General features: G+C 42.4%; 1 protein-coding gene across 3 annotated transcripts in view; it reads right to left on the bottom strand.

The window, feature by feature from the left end:
* The window catches only part of pde2a (phosphodiesterase 2A), a 181,919-nt gene that overhangs the window by 35,845 nt on the left and 132,119 nt on the right, over positions 1-13,955 (bottom strand). The window lies entirely within an intron of this gene.

Here is a 13,955-nt window from a genome sequence, read left to right as displayed (position 1 = left end):
GACAGAGACGTATGAAGAATGAAAAAACAGAGCTTGAGAGAGAAGTTCAATCCTCACTGTCTCCACACACCAGGCTACCGGCTGGGTGTAGCGAACTGCAGAGGTAATTTTGATGTCAGAAAGGTTTAAGGGACGGGTGTTTCAGATACATTTCTATAAACAACCCCATTTGACGTCCAATATTGTCGTAAAAGGGACAATTCAACTGCAAGGCTTTTATAGCTCTTTTCGGTCCTCTGAAATACACACTTTGATAAAAATGAGATTAAAAAACAGGGTCGAGGAATGGAGGAGTACACAAACAGGGGAGCAGATCTCAGATGAAAGGGACCGTATAGTTTGAGGTCCTGCAAAATTGAGGTTTTTACCTTCCGCAAACGCTACAACGAAGCACCTCTGCATCTCCCGCCTCAGCTTTACCAGAAACGGCTATAAATTCCCACCATAGGCATAATTATTCTCTGTGTGAAGTCTACTTAAATCCTTACCAGTTCCAGTGATCACACTGCATTATCATTACATTTAACCGTGGTCTACAGAAACATCTCAGCGGGACTTCAAAATCTGATCAAAGCAAAGGAAAACACAGAGGGAAATCTCAAAGGCTTTAAATGCTCCTGCTTTAAAACTGTGTGCTGAATATGAATGGGGAAGAATACACAGAGCTCGAAACCACCAGATCTTCTTCTTCCAGTTGTTCATGACAAAGCTGCTAGTGACACGGCGCAACTGAAAGGAAGAGCATCTTGTTTCTTTTGGGCGTTCAAGAGCACGAAGGTATCGAACGCTGGGCGTGCCGCGGGCTCAGCGCTCTAACGAGGCAGTCTTATGTCCTTTTCGCCTCATTTTGATACCTCACTTCTAGCGGTTTTACCGCTCTCTGTTGGTTGCGACTGATGCTGAACATGGATGAGGAGGGAGGAGGACATGTTTTTTTGCAGGTCTGTGTGTGTGTGTCAAATGTCAAGGAGGAGAGGAGATGAAAAGGGGGGAGATGGAGAGAGAGTGGAGAGCGCTGTCATGCCTGAGCGCTCAGTGTTGGTTATTACATATGATTAGATAGGATTAAATGTGATTAGCTTTGATCACTCAATCAGCCGGCCCGAGTGCTGTTGTAATGAAGTTGGAGCTCTGCCAGCCCATGTGTGAGTGTGTGTCTGAGAGTGTTTTGTATCCTAAGTTGCAGATTGTGAAATACTCGCACAAATCCCAGTAAGTAATGTGTTGGCCGTGGAGCAGACAAACAATGAACGTCTCTCTGGCTTCCATCCTCCCCGCGCTGATGCTGTCAGGAACGACGACAGCGTTTGTGGCTGTAACAGATTTATGCCTCGGTAAATGTCACACTCTGCACTTTGACCTTTCGCAATAATTTCTTTCCATATACCTCAAACCATCTGTTTTATTAATTTACCTCCTTCTCCGCCCATCATTGCGCATTTACACACACCCACACAGATTCCTTCAGGTATGCATACATATCCTGCCACCCACTCAAGCAGGACCTGAAGACACGAGATGATGCCGATGATTTTTTCTTTAAATGATACAATTTCTAGTTTTTATTATCTGGTGTTTCTTCCCGGGGACTGAAAGAAGACGTTTATTTAGTTGAGCTGGTTTTTAACCGTTCCTCCTCACAGAGAGGATGATGCAATCCTGAATCATGGGGGAGATCAAAATTGAAATGAAAACAGCGATTGTGATTTCATTACAGTAACAGCGTTCTCTAATGCCCGTTCAGTTTATGTGAATTTGGCTACAGCTTTTATCTAAATTGATCTGAAAATGCTTTACAGAACAAATATTTGATCATCAGCCATCACCAAAATGGCAAATGCGTTGCTTTGATTTAATTATCAGAAAAATATTCCCATAGATTTGATATTCATTCAACTCATTGCATTACTGTCATGTTTGAATTTGTTTCAGGATTGCACTCATCTCAAGCAGGTTGCACTGCCCTTTTGTGTCTGTACATGCAGCATCATGATTATTCTTAAATCCACCTTTCCTCAACATCTCTCTTAATTTCCTCCGTGTACCAGACTTTAAATTTTTATGTTAATCTTCAGGTTTCTCCTCCTCTCATGGGGATGTAGTCTTTATTGTCGTCTTTATCTGCAGTTATTTTAATCACTTGAAGCACTCTTCTGAAGGGCACCTTTGATCAGCATAACCAAATGCATTCTTTTCTCTTTTTATCGTTCTCACATCGTCACATCACCCATGTCTTGTTGTTTTTTTTTAAAGAAACGGCAGTAATGGCGGTGTCAAATACTCCAGTTAACCTCAACTGCAGCACAAAAAACAAAAAACTATAACTGACAGAGAAAGTTGAGGGCAACGCATTCATGGTGTGAATCCACCACGTCCCAAAGTTGCTCTGTTGCATTGAGGTCATGTGACTTGAGTACAGTGAAATCAGTGTCATGTTCAAGAAACCAGTTTGAGATCATTTGAGCTTTGTGCGTTTTCCTGCTGGAAGAGCCATCATAGGATGGTACACTGTGGTCAAGAAGGGATGTACGTGGTCAGCAACAACGCCTGCGGTGTTTAAATTATGTTCATTAAGCCCTAAGAGGTCCAAATTGTGCCAAGAAAATATCCCCCACATTGTAACACCACCACCAGCCGGAGCCGTTGATACAAAACAGGCTGGATCCATGCTTTCATGTTGTTTGTGCCAAATTCTTACCCTACAATTGAAAGTCACAGCAGAAATTGAGACTGGGCATTATCATCCAGAGAACTGCAGCACATTAGATATTTTCTCTTTTTCAGACCCTGCAGATGGTTGTGTGGGGAGATCTCGGCATACAACCCTGTATGTTCAAAGTGACTTAAATCACCTTTCTTTCCCCCTTTTAATGCTCAGTTTGAACATCAGCAGGTCGTCTTGACCATCTCTACACATCTATATATATACATACTGAGTCTGATTGGCTGATTAGATATTTGCTTAACAATGAGTTGAACAGTTGTACCTAATGAGCCTAATGATTTCCTGCAGGGAAGCTATTGTAATGTAGGCAGAAAGTGTGTCTAAAGCCTTTCCTGCGATGGCTATTTACTTTTAATATTCTCGACACTTAAGCCTGAGACATTCTCATCAAGTTTCTTGGTGACTTATGCAAAATAATGAAAACATAGTGGTCAAGCGTAAGGTAGCAAGGAAATTACATTACAGAGAAGCGGAGCTTGAGTATCGAATGAAAAAAGGCTCCTGCTCATCATCGTTAGGCTGCTGTCAGACAGAATTTTCAGATTGTTACAGTCTGTTTCCATCAGCCATTCGGTGGAGTTAAAGGAATCAAAGGTACGAACTCAGATGCCGGAAAAGGAAAAGAAAAAAGCAGCATTTCATTCAGTGATGTCCCCGAACTACAGCAGTCATAAATTTGAGTTAATAGAGAGGGAGCCAGACATTTGCAGAATAACTCCAGGAGGACATCTCACTGAAAAGTTTAATTAAGTCTACACGGACAGAGCTGTAGCTAGCAGGGTAAAGCCAAATCAAGCTCTGTATAATGTCGAGATAATTTCCTGTTGAGCAGAACTAGATCAGATAATATTTGCACATTCTTTCTAATGTTTATTTTGGCTGCCTGGTGAGGAGGGATGCTTTTTTCCCGGGTCATACATTATTTGGAGTTGCATTTCTATATTAAAATCAACTCTTCTGACGTTGCCTGATTTGTACACATTTTATATTTTGCATTATTTCCAGCTGATTATAGCAAAATGATATCGGCAAGCTGATTGAACCGGCTATGTGAGTCTGCTCTCGCTGCTCTGGATGTATTTCTGCTCCAGCGGCGAAAGCATAATTGCACGTTCGCTGCCGGTTGTGCTCTCTGAGGGACTCTTCATATGAATCCAGCAACAACAGCAGTGTGTGAAAGGCTGAAGAGGAAACAGATTTATGCCCCCAGGGAGAGTAGCATCATATATTTGATGAACACTGAAAAGGGAAAAAAGAAGTGAGTGGTGTTGGTAATATAACAGGTAAAAGTGAGAGAAAGATCCCTAATGGCCCACTGTATTTCATTTAAGTAAAGACAGACGAAAGCCTCAGTTGAGACAGGAGCTTGTAAGAGACGACCTGACTCCTCATTGTCCTATATTATTGTTTTATATCTGATAAAAAATGTCTTAAATTACTGAAAGTGTTCCAGGGCCTCAACCGACATCTCCAAGCCTTTATTAATGACTGGATTCTGCTGAAAATAACATAAAATAAATTTATAATAATATGAAGACATAGTTCTGTGTTCCTGCAGTACTTATGGAAAGGAACACGGCTGAATATAAGAGTGAAAAAGCCATTTTCTTTCCACTTGAAACGAGTTCCAGAGCAGTCTAATCTAATGAAGTGCTGAACATAGATGGAGAGAGCGTGGATGTCTTTAAAAGATTGTCCCAGTGGTTATGTGTGGTATTCCAACTAAAACACCTAAACCAGTGGCCCCAAACCTTTTTTTTGCGCCACTGACTGGTTTATGTCTGACAATATTTTCATGGACAGGCCTTTAAGGTGTCGCAGATAAACACAACAAAATAAAACCAGTAATAGTACCAAAAAAAGAAGATTTATTCATAACACATGTGAAAAGACCCAGGGAACCTGAGTTAACAATAAAAACTGACAAAAACCCTGAAAACCATAGATTTCACACCCGAGCTTCAACTCTCGTGGCCCGGTACCAAACAACTCACGGACTGGTAACGGTCCGTGGCCCGGGCGGTTGGGGACCGCTGACCTAAACCCTTTATAGATATCCCATTTATAAGAGGCACTTGTATCTCTAATACCATATATTCATTTTAAAACTGTGTAAATGGTGTAAATAAGACGCACCAGTGGTGAGTTGTCATATGGTAGCAGAAAAAAAATGAAGCCAGAATTCATAGAGTACAGAAAAGAGGAAATCACAGTGGTAAGCAAGAGGAGCTCTTAAGATCTGCTCTGATTTTCTCTTGCAAAATCTCTGGAGCCAGTAGAAAGTGAAGCAGAAATGAGGGAATTGTAGGTGGCCTGAGGTTGTGGTGGTTACAAGAAGGTCCTGGGCTTGAATCCTGCTGCTTGGAGCCTCTCTGTGTGGAGTTTGAATGTTCTCTTAGTGTCTGTGTGGGCTTTCTCCTACAGTCCAAAGATATGCATATGTTAGATAAAACCCTTAATGCCTAGTGTTTTTAAATAATAAACATTGTGAAAGGGTTTAATAAACACTTCATTTTTGAAAAATTTAAAATTTCTTGCAATTATTTCATGGTTCAGGCTTTAGAGGGCGGAACAGTTGGGTCCGACCTCACTGATGGGAGTGCAAAATCGAATGGCCCTTGACATGTTGTTGGTGGAGAAAGGGGGCGTATGTGCCATGTTCGGAGACATGTGTTGTACCTTTATCCCCAACAACACTGCCCCAGATGGCTCAGTAACTCGAGCTCTGGAAGGGCTGAAAACTCTGTCTAAAACTATGCATGAACACTCAGGAATCGATAACCTGCTGGAGAGCTGGATGACATCCGTGTTCGGACAATGGAAAGGGTTTGTGATGTCTGTAATGCTTTCTATTGCATCATTTCTAGGGATATTGGTGACTTGTGGTTGTTGTCTCATTCCTTGTGCCAGAGGATTGTTGGAAAAGGAAATCACGAGGGCAGTGGACCCCGGAGCGGTGATCCCGATGTCCATGATGCCATTGATGGAGCTAGAAGTAACTGAGGGGGCCAAGGAGTGACACAACAAACGGTGTGGTTCCCGAGAGAGGGATTTTATTGCTACAATATATCCTGCATCATTAATAATATCATCTATAGTATAGATACTGCATTAAGATGTTCATTAAAACCTGCCGGCCTCACATTAACCTTTTATTACAGGTGCAGCCATAATAATTGTACACACACATTGCATTTTGTGCTTATTAAAGAGTTGAAGTTCAGTCAATTAAGGAAAGGTCATAAGCCTCGTTCGGCGCGATGTCCGGACGATCTATTGTGTAAGTGACTTGGAGCTACAGAAGGTTAAAGCTGCATACACGCCTATAAAACACATATAATACATACAATCTAGAAACAGGCCTGAGCAAAGGCCTGAATGCATTCAGCAACCTGTTGCATTTGAGTTTGCTTAGTAACAGATGACAGAAGATGTGTCAGAGAGGAGGACAAGTCCACGGGGGCCTTCAGGGCCTGAAGTCAGCACCATATTTGGAAAAGATGCTAGAAAGAGGAACTTCTGTGTCTGCCTTTAGCTCTAAAAATTGATCATTGTCTGTAAACGATGCACATAATGTTCTCAAGATGCAAATAATGTTCTTATAACGCGTGAAGGGGCGTTAACCCTGACATTATAAAAAGCCATTGTCTGTGTATTTTGGGCGAAGAAGTCCGCTGATGTGATGCTGTGTGCTTCTTCCCACACGTGTGTTCTTAATAAACTCTTCATCTGATTGCACATCTGATTTTGGTTTGTTTTTGTGCCACATTTTCGAATTCGGGACACTAGTGAGTCTACATTGGCTGCAGGTGTGAATGTGGACATGATTGGTCGTCTGTCTTTGTGTCACTCCTGTGACAGGCTGGTGTCCTGTCCATGGTGTACCCCAGCTCCTGCCCTGTAACAGCTGAGATAGGCTTCAGCGCCCCACATGACCATAAACTGGATAAGTGGGAGAAAAATGAAGGCAAATCTTGGTTCGATATTTAGCATAAAAAAATTTCTCACAAACATTAAAAAAAAAAGACTTTGTGTACTTCATAACTGCAAAGCAGCCACCTGCAAGTGCTGATAAGACAAAGACAATAGGGGACTGGAAGGGAGCGATGTAGTGCATACCCCACTATTTGGCTTTAATTTTGTTATTCTAACCTTAATCCGTTTGCTGAGGCCGTTTCACACTTGTTGGACCCGAGGAGTCTGGCTGGGGGGCGGAGATTATCTCTGATAGCGTAGTTACTGGTGGTCCCTGCACACGCTGTGCTCAGTGTGCACACAGCACGCCGGAGAAACAGAGCACTCTTAACTGCATCTTAGTTAAAAAAAATCATTTTCTTTTACTGCTTTTTTCATAGTAACGCACAGTTTATTTGTGTGTTTAAGAAAAACATAAACCAATGTTAGATCATAAATTATTGTAACGTTTTTATCACTTTGACGGGATAAAATTAAATGGGTAGATATAAAAACAATTACAGGGCTGTAAGCGCATCCCTGGGATTGTTTGGGGAACTCTTCACAATACATCACCAACAGCAAACAAGGTCAGGCTTTACTCTTTGTATTGTGGATTTTTGATCCATAGAAAGTTTGTGTCATGGTCCTGAATTTTCTCTACAGTCGATGTAATCTGGGGGGGGTGTGTGTCCAAATCACATGACCAATTTAAGATGACCTAGAGGCAGCACAAAAGTGCAGACAATGGTTTTAAAAGCCTAACAGGATGGTTTTGTATCATTTTCTGAATCACATTTAATTGTATATTTTAGATCATCTCGACAGATATTTGGGATTCATGTATTTGTTTTAGTTTGATCTTGCTAAGCATCATTTGCTAGTAGTGGTTGGTGCTGCTCTCCCTGACTGACTCTTAGTTTGTGATTGTTTACAATCGTCCATCGCATCTTAAAATCTTGAGCCTCAGTTCTGTTTTGGCTTTAATATCCTGCTCACGGTTTAATCTATCTCTTCTATTAGTTTTACTTCCCTGTATGTTGTTGTTTGGCTTTAGTTCAGCTGTGTCTCCCAGGTGTCTCTACTCAATCACCCCTGTGTGTGTATACATAGTCCTGTCACGCCCTTAATCTTTGTCTTGAGTCTTGAGTGTATGTTTCCATTCAGTGCGTCCCTCAGTCCCCTGTGCCTTAGAGTTTGTTTAGATTTCCTTTTCATATTTCTTGTTTGTATTTCACATTTTTTGTGTGTTCTGGGCCTTATGACAGTCAACTATTCGTATTAAACTGCATATTTAACAAAAGGATACTAAAAGGTCCTGACGGAGCATCCTTTGGTGTAAAAGCTATCCCTGGAAATTTTGGTCTTTTATGTTTTTTTAAATTCCTTTACACATCCATCTAAAAAGGAAATATTAGCACTGAAATGAAAAACCAATTTAAACCAATTTAGTGTTGGTTTAAATTAGCTACATTAACCTTGAATAATGATTGTTTGAGACTTCTAAGCCATCAGTGTGACATATGTAAATTAATATTTAATTAATCTAAAAAATGAACACTTTATTTTCCAAAAATGTGATTTTTTCCGGCAATTATTTCATGGTTCAGCCTTTAAAGAGTTCAAACTGCTGGCAGGTAAATCAGACAAATGCCCCAGCAACAGAAATCTGCCACTTTGCCCCTTTCTAGAAGAAAAATGGCTGCCTTCCACCTTCCACAGGCAATAACGCCCCTTTGAAGTCAAGATGTAAAATATATCAACACAATCAATTTGTTTCTGTTTGTTTTCTGGTTATATAGCTTACTAATTGACAGAGATTTTAGTACTCTGACAATCCCGTATGATATATTATCCCACATGTCAACTGTGAGTTTCAAGATGCAAAAACAGGTAATAGGTAACATTCATATCCTTTTTTATTCTAGCATCACTTCTGCAACTTTTTGGAAGATTCACTACAACAAAACCTGACTTTATATAGATTTTAAAAATATTATTTTGTGCTTCATTGCACTCATGAATTCACTGAAGGAAACAACCATTCCTCTGAGAAACAGAGCAGATTAGCCAATTACTTGAATACTAATATTCTAAATTGGTCACATTAGCTAACGTCTGCGCTGCAATAAAGGCCTGACCGAGAGGATTAGTTTAAGGAGCTAATTGGAGTCTTTAGGGTAACTCCCATATTTCTTATCTGCTGCATTGTTCACAGAGCCATCCGACGCCTTGAGTCAAGCCCATCTGCATTTCAAGTGAGTCGACCTTGATCTAACAGCGAGAGGATGGAAGGTAATGGCACTCCACTTGCACATGATTAAAGGTATCCTCCTTTATGTCTGCAGAGATTTATGCAAAACCAACAATTTACTTGATCCTACAAGCCCCTCTGTGCATTACAGTGAATCACCGTGCTTAACCAACACCTTCTGCTTGCGTATCTGTACAGTTTAAAGGCACCAGCACGATTGTGAGCTGGGTCTACATGCAGCAGCTTTGCAACTACATGTTATAACAGTTTACTGTCACCAGTGTGTGGGCTATGACTGTTTGTGTTGTTGCTAGTCCTTCAGCCTGCTGCAGGACTACAGTTGTAACATTCAACAAGTTGAAGTGAACGTCAGTGTTAAACACAATGAAAAACGTCCACTTTGTGTTTCCACTTCATGAAGAAGTCATTTTCCTGTTCAGGCCCACTTGTGAACCAATCAGCATTTGACTTGTGCATAGTATCATTCCTGTTGCATTATGTGCTGTTAGCTTTTGGGACACAAGTACATCTGAGTGAGCTTGCATACCCAAAATCCTTCACTCTGTGGAGCCGAATACCTCCGCAAACTGAGACAAACTCAGAACCACGAATCCCGTTCGAGTCAGCAAGAGATGCACAGCTGGGCTCTTCCGCTCTTTAACATATAAGTGATTTACCAGTGCGTATTGATTTTTCCTCACCGGTCGTCTGTCACGGAGAGAGAAGGGATGAGGGACACATTTAACGATTTAAGGAAAGATTGAGAGAAAGACAGGCAGAGGCATGTATACACACACATGCACACCACAGCTGGTGGGAGGCTAGCAGCGTGAGGTCCTGGTTGTTATTCCAACAGAGCTGGGTCTCCAGTAGCATCACTAACATACTGGAGACACATGCACTGTAGAATACAGCCAAGCCATGAAGACGGGCCTCGGAACAAGCACACACACCGCATTCATTCAGGTAAGAGTACCGAGAGGAGGAGGTTTTAAAAACAACGGAGCGATGCTGACTCCAGTAACAACAAGGGCGACCTATCGCTGAGGTACAGGAGAAACAGATGCATCGCAATGCTGCCCCGTAATTAACCAAACAACCTGTGTGTGTGAGAAAGAGAGACTCAGAAGACGAGAGACAGCGATTTTCAGCAGCTTCCAGTGAAACTTATTAAGATCACATCGCAAGAGCAGCCAACAAACCATAATTCATAATTCATGTTTCTACAGCGTGACTCGAAAGGAAGCAGATGATAGACAGAAAGAACGAGGAACAGAAATTAAGGCTGAAGTGGACTGACTAAACACGGGAACCCGATCCTATAAAGACAGAAAACTGCTCGCTGATGAAATTCACACATTGCTCAGTTGGAGAGAGACAAGATTTGAAGAATTGCAAAAAGGACTGGAGGCAAGTGATGCTTTAATAATACAGCACAAACTGGGGCTAACAGATTTTAATAGAATGAAATAGGCGTTAAATTAAAAGCGTAGGCTAAGTCTGAGAGGGGAAATGATGACCCAACGAAGAGGACATGCAAACTCCCTGGGCAAACATTTGCCTTTAAGTCATAAACCTCAAACATGTCATATCATATGGTCACTTCCTGTAACATTATAGACAGTCTCCTTGCAAAGTTAGTGCACTTGTTACATTGTTTTAATAATCCTACTTACAGCATTCTTTAAACGTAGATGTTTGGATTAGTGCAATAATGCTTTTCGCCAGCAGCTACTGCTCGGCTAGATCACGGACAGGCCTACAAATTTAATACAAACTCATGCATAACAAATATCCAGCAAGGCTCATTTTTCTAAGACCCACACACTATAAAACTTGACAAAGATTTCCTGGCAGTAATAAATGTCTGCCAATCCTCCTCTCAGTTGCCTCCTTTATCTCCTCTGGAGACAACAGCAGACAGCTGTTCTCATCAGGTCTAATCAGATTTGTATTTTAATTGAAGGAGTAAGAGAAAGAAGTTAGAAATAAGAAATAGTGGATTCATAAGCTTATTTATGGGTCTAGTCTTTATGAAACCTGATTATTTAGCAATAAATTCATCCTGAGTTATCAAATAGACATTGAATCCCTTGAAAAGTTTCATAAAAGATCTCAGTTTATCAGCGTCATGGTCTGTGGGTTTTGTGATCTTTCTATTGTTATTGATAATATTATGAAGCCTCTGTTCTTAGAGGCGATTGTGGCTCAAGAGTTGGGAGTTCGCCTTGTAATTGGAAGGTTGCCGGTTCGAGCCCCGGCTCGGACAGTCTCGGTCGTTGTGTCCTTGGGCAAGACACTTCACCCGTTGCCTACTGGTGGTGGGCAGAGGGCCCGGTGGCACCAGTTTCCGGCAGCCTCATCTCTGTCAGTGCGCCCCAGGGTGGCTGTGGCTACAATGTAGCTGCCATCACCTGTGGGTGGATGACTGGATGTGTAAAGCGCTTTGGGGTCCTTAGGGACTAGTAAAGCGCTTTACAGACCATTTATTTATTGTGTGCTTTTTTTTTTATATTTGTATTTTATTTTATCTGGTGTTACATGTTGTCTGGTGTGGGATTATCAACTATTCCTAGCATTTGGGTTTGCTTTCACAAAAAACATCTGCTCGTGACATGCAAAAAACCCCCAAACAAAATTAGCATAAAGCTTGGGTAGGTTATGAAGTATTCTCAAAGATTTGAGATGATCGTGAATCCAAAACTGAGCAATAAACCACTAATTAGGAAGTTAGTTTTTCCTACTTGCCGCTGGTCTCAATTGCACTGCATTTATTACTTACGCCCACTTTTGAAAAACCTTAGCTCATTCGATCTCCCGTCAAAGTCCTGCAGCTAAATCTGTGATGAAAACTGCGGATGACAAACAGCGGTGCACAATGAGCTCGTTTTAGGTGGAGCGGTTGATTCCTGCTCGAGTGTTTGTGTGAGTAAATGCAGCCTGTCTCATGTCTCCTTTTGTTTCAGGCTGTGAGTGAGCAAGCATCGGCTTCCTTTCATGCTGCATGACTCTTTCGCTGTCATCGTCTCTGGAGGTAGTTGTTGTCAGCGGTTATTAAAGCGGCACTAATGTTCCTGTCATTCCTATAACCTGTGACGACAGTGACAACACTAACCGAGCCGGTGATGTCACTTCATGAAATCTGAATGGGTTTTTTTTTTAGCCGCGCGCCTGTTTCAAAATACACTCAACAAAAATATAAACGCAACACCTTTGTTACTGCTCCCATTCCCCATGGGATGGACGTAGAGACCTAAAATTCATTCCAGATACACAATATAACCATCCCTCCCAAACAGTGGTCACAAATCAGTCCAAATGCGTGGTAGTGGGCACATCTGCCATATTGAGATAATCCATCCCACCTCACAGGTGTGCCACATCAGGATGCTGATCTGACATCATGAGTAGTGCACAGGTGTACCTCAGACTGCCCACAACAAAAGGCCACCCTGGAATGTGCAGTTTTTTGCGCTATTGGGGGTCTGGGGACCCAGAACCGGTCAGTATCTGGTGTGACCACCATTTGCCTCATGCAGTGCAACACATCGTCGCATGGAGTCTATCAGATTGTCAATTGTGGCCTGTGGAATGTTGGTCCACTCCACTTCAATGGCTGTGCGAGGTTGTTGGATATTCGTGGGAACTGGTACACGCTGTCGTATACGCCGGTCAAGCACATCCCGAACATGCTCAATGGGTGACATGTCCGGTGAGTATGCTGGCCATGCAAGAACTGGGACATTCTCAGCTGCCATCTGCCCTGAACAATGTGAACCATGATTCATCCGTGAAGCGCACACCTCTCCAACGTGCCAGACGCCATCGAATGTGAGCATTTGCCCACACAAGTCTGTTACGGCGACGAGCTGGAGTCAGGTCAAGACCCCGATGAGGACGACGGGCATGCAGTTGAGCGTCCCTGAGACGGTTTCTGACAGTTTGTGCAGAAATTGTTTGGTTGTGCAAACCAATTGTTCCAGCAGCTGTCTGGGTGGCTGGTCTCAGACGATCTTGGAGGTGAACCTGCTGGATGTGGAGGTCCTGGGCTGGTGTGGTTACACGAGGTCTGCGGTTGTGAGGCCGGTTGGATGTGCTGCCATATTCTCTGAAACGCCTGTGGAGACGGCTTATGGTTGAGAAATGAACATTCAATGCACGGGCGACAGATCTGGTTGACATTCCTGCTGTCAGCATGCCAATTGCACGCTCCCTCAATGCATGTGGCGTCTGTGGCATTTTGCTGTGAGACAAAACTGCACATTCCAGGGTGGCCTTTTGTTGTGGGCAGTCTGAGGTACACCTGTGCACTACTCATGATGTCAGATCAGCATCCTGATGTGGCACACCTGTGAGGTGGGATGGATTATCTCAATATGGCAGATGTGCCCACTACCACACATTTGGACTGATTTGTGACCACTGTTTGGGAGGGATGGTTATATTGTGTATCTGGAATGAATTTTAGGTCTCTACGTCCATCCCATGGGGAATGGGAGCAAAAACAAAAGTGTTGCGTTTATATTTTTGTTCAGTGTAAGTCATCGAGTTTTAGACGCACAGTTTTTTTTATGCACTTATAAAACCCCTGACATGTCTGAGTTAATTTTAATTACCAGTCTGCTTTGTTAGAACACCATAACATTTGCTTTGAGCGTGTTCCTGACACAGTGCTGGTGCAGTAAAATGCAGAGCACCTTGTCTAATTTAAATGATTGACATCAGTATTAACCGAGGGACGGGACTGCTCAAAAATGTCAACAACTGCCAATCACGGCTGTCTAAATATCACGGTCGCTCAAAGAAACGACCTTACTCGAATGCAGCAGATGTGTTGTATGATAGCACCTTTGTTACAGACAATGACACTCAGGCTCATCTACTTTCTCTCGCCCCGGGAGCGCCGCAGTGAGGATTTATTCAATGCTCAGGGGAGTAAAAAAGGGACACTGATGGGACCGCGCAGGCAAAAAAAGAAACACTAGTTGTTTCTCACTCGCACAATCTGAAAGGGAGGACACA

Source organism: Diplotaxodon limnothrissa, linkage group LG14, assembly GCF_057381915.1.
Source record: "Diplotaxodon limnothrissa isolate DT_005_m linkage group LG14, D_limnothrissa_male_GT1.1, whole genome shotgun sequence".
In the NCBI taxonomy this organism is placed as follows: Eukaryota; Metazoa; Chordata; class Actinopteri; order Cichliformes; family Cichlidae; genus Diplotaxodon; species Diplotaxodon limnothrissa.
Note: the sequence above shows the minus strand (reverse complement) of the source record. Positions and strands in the feature narration are given on the sequence as shown.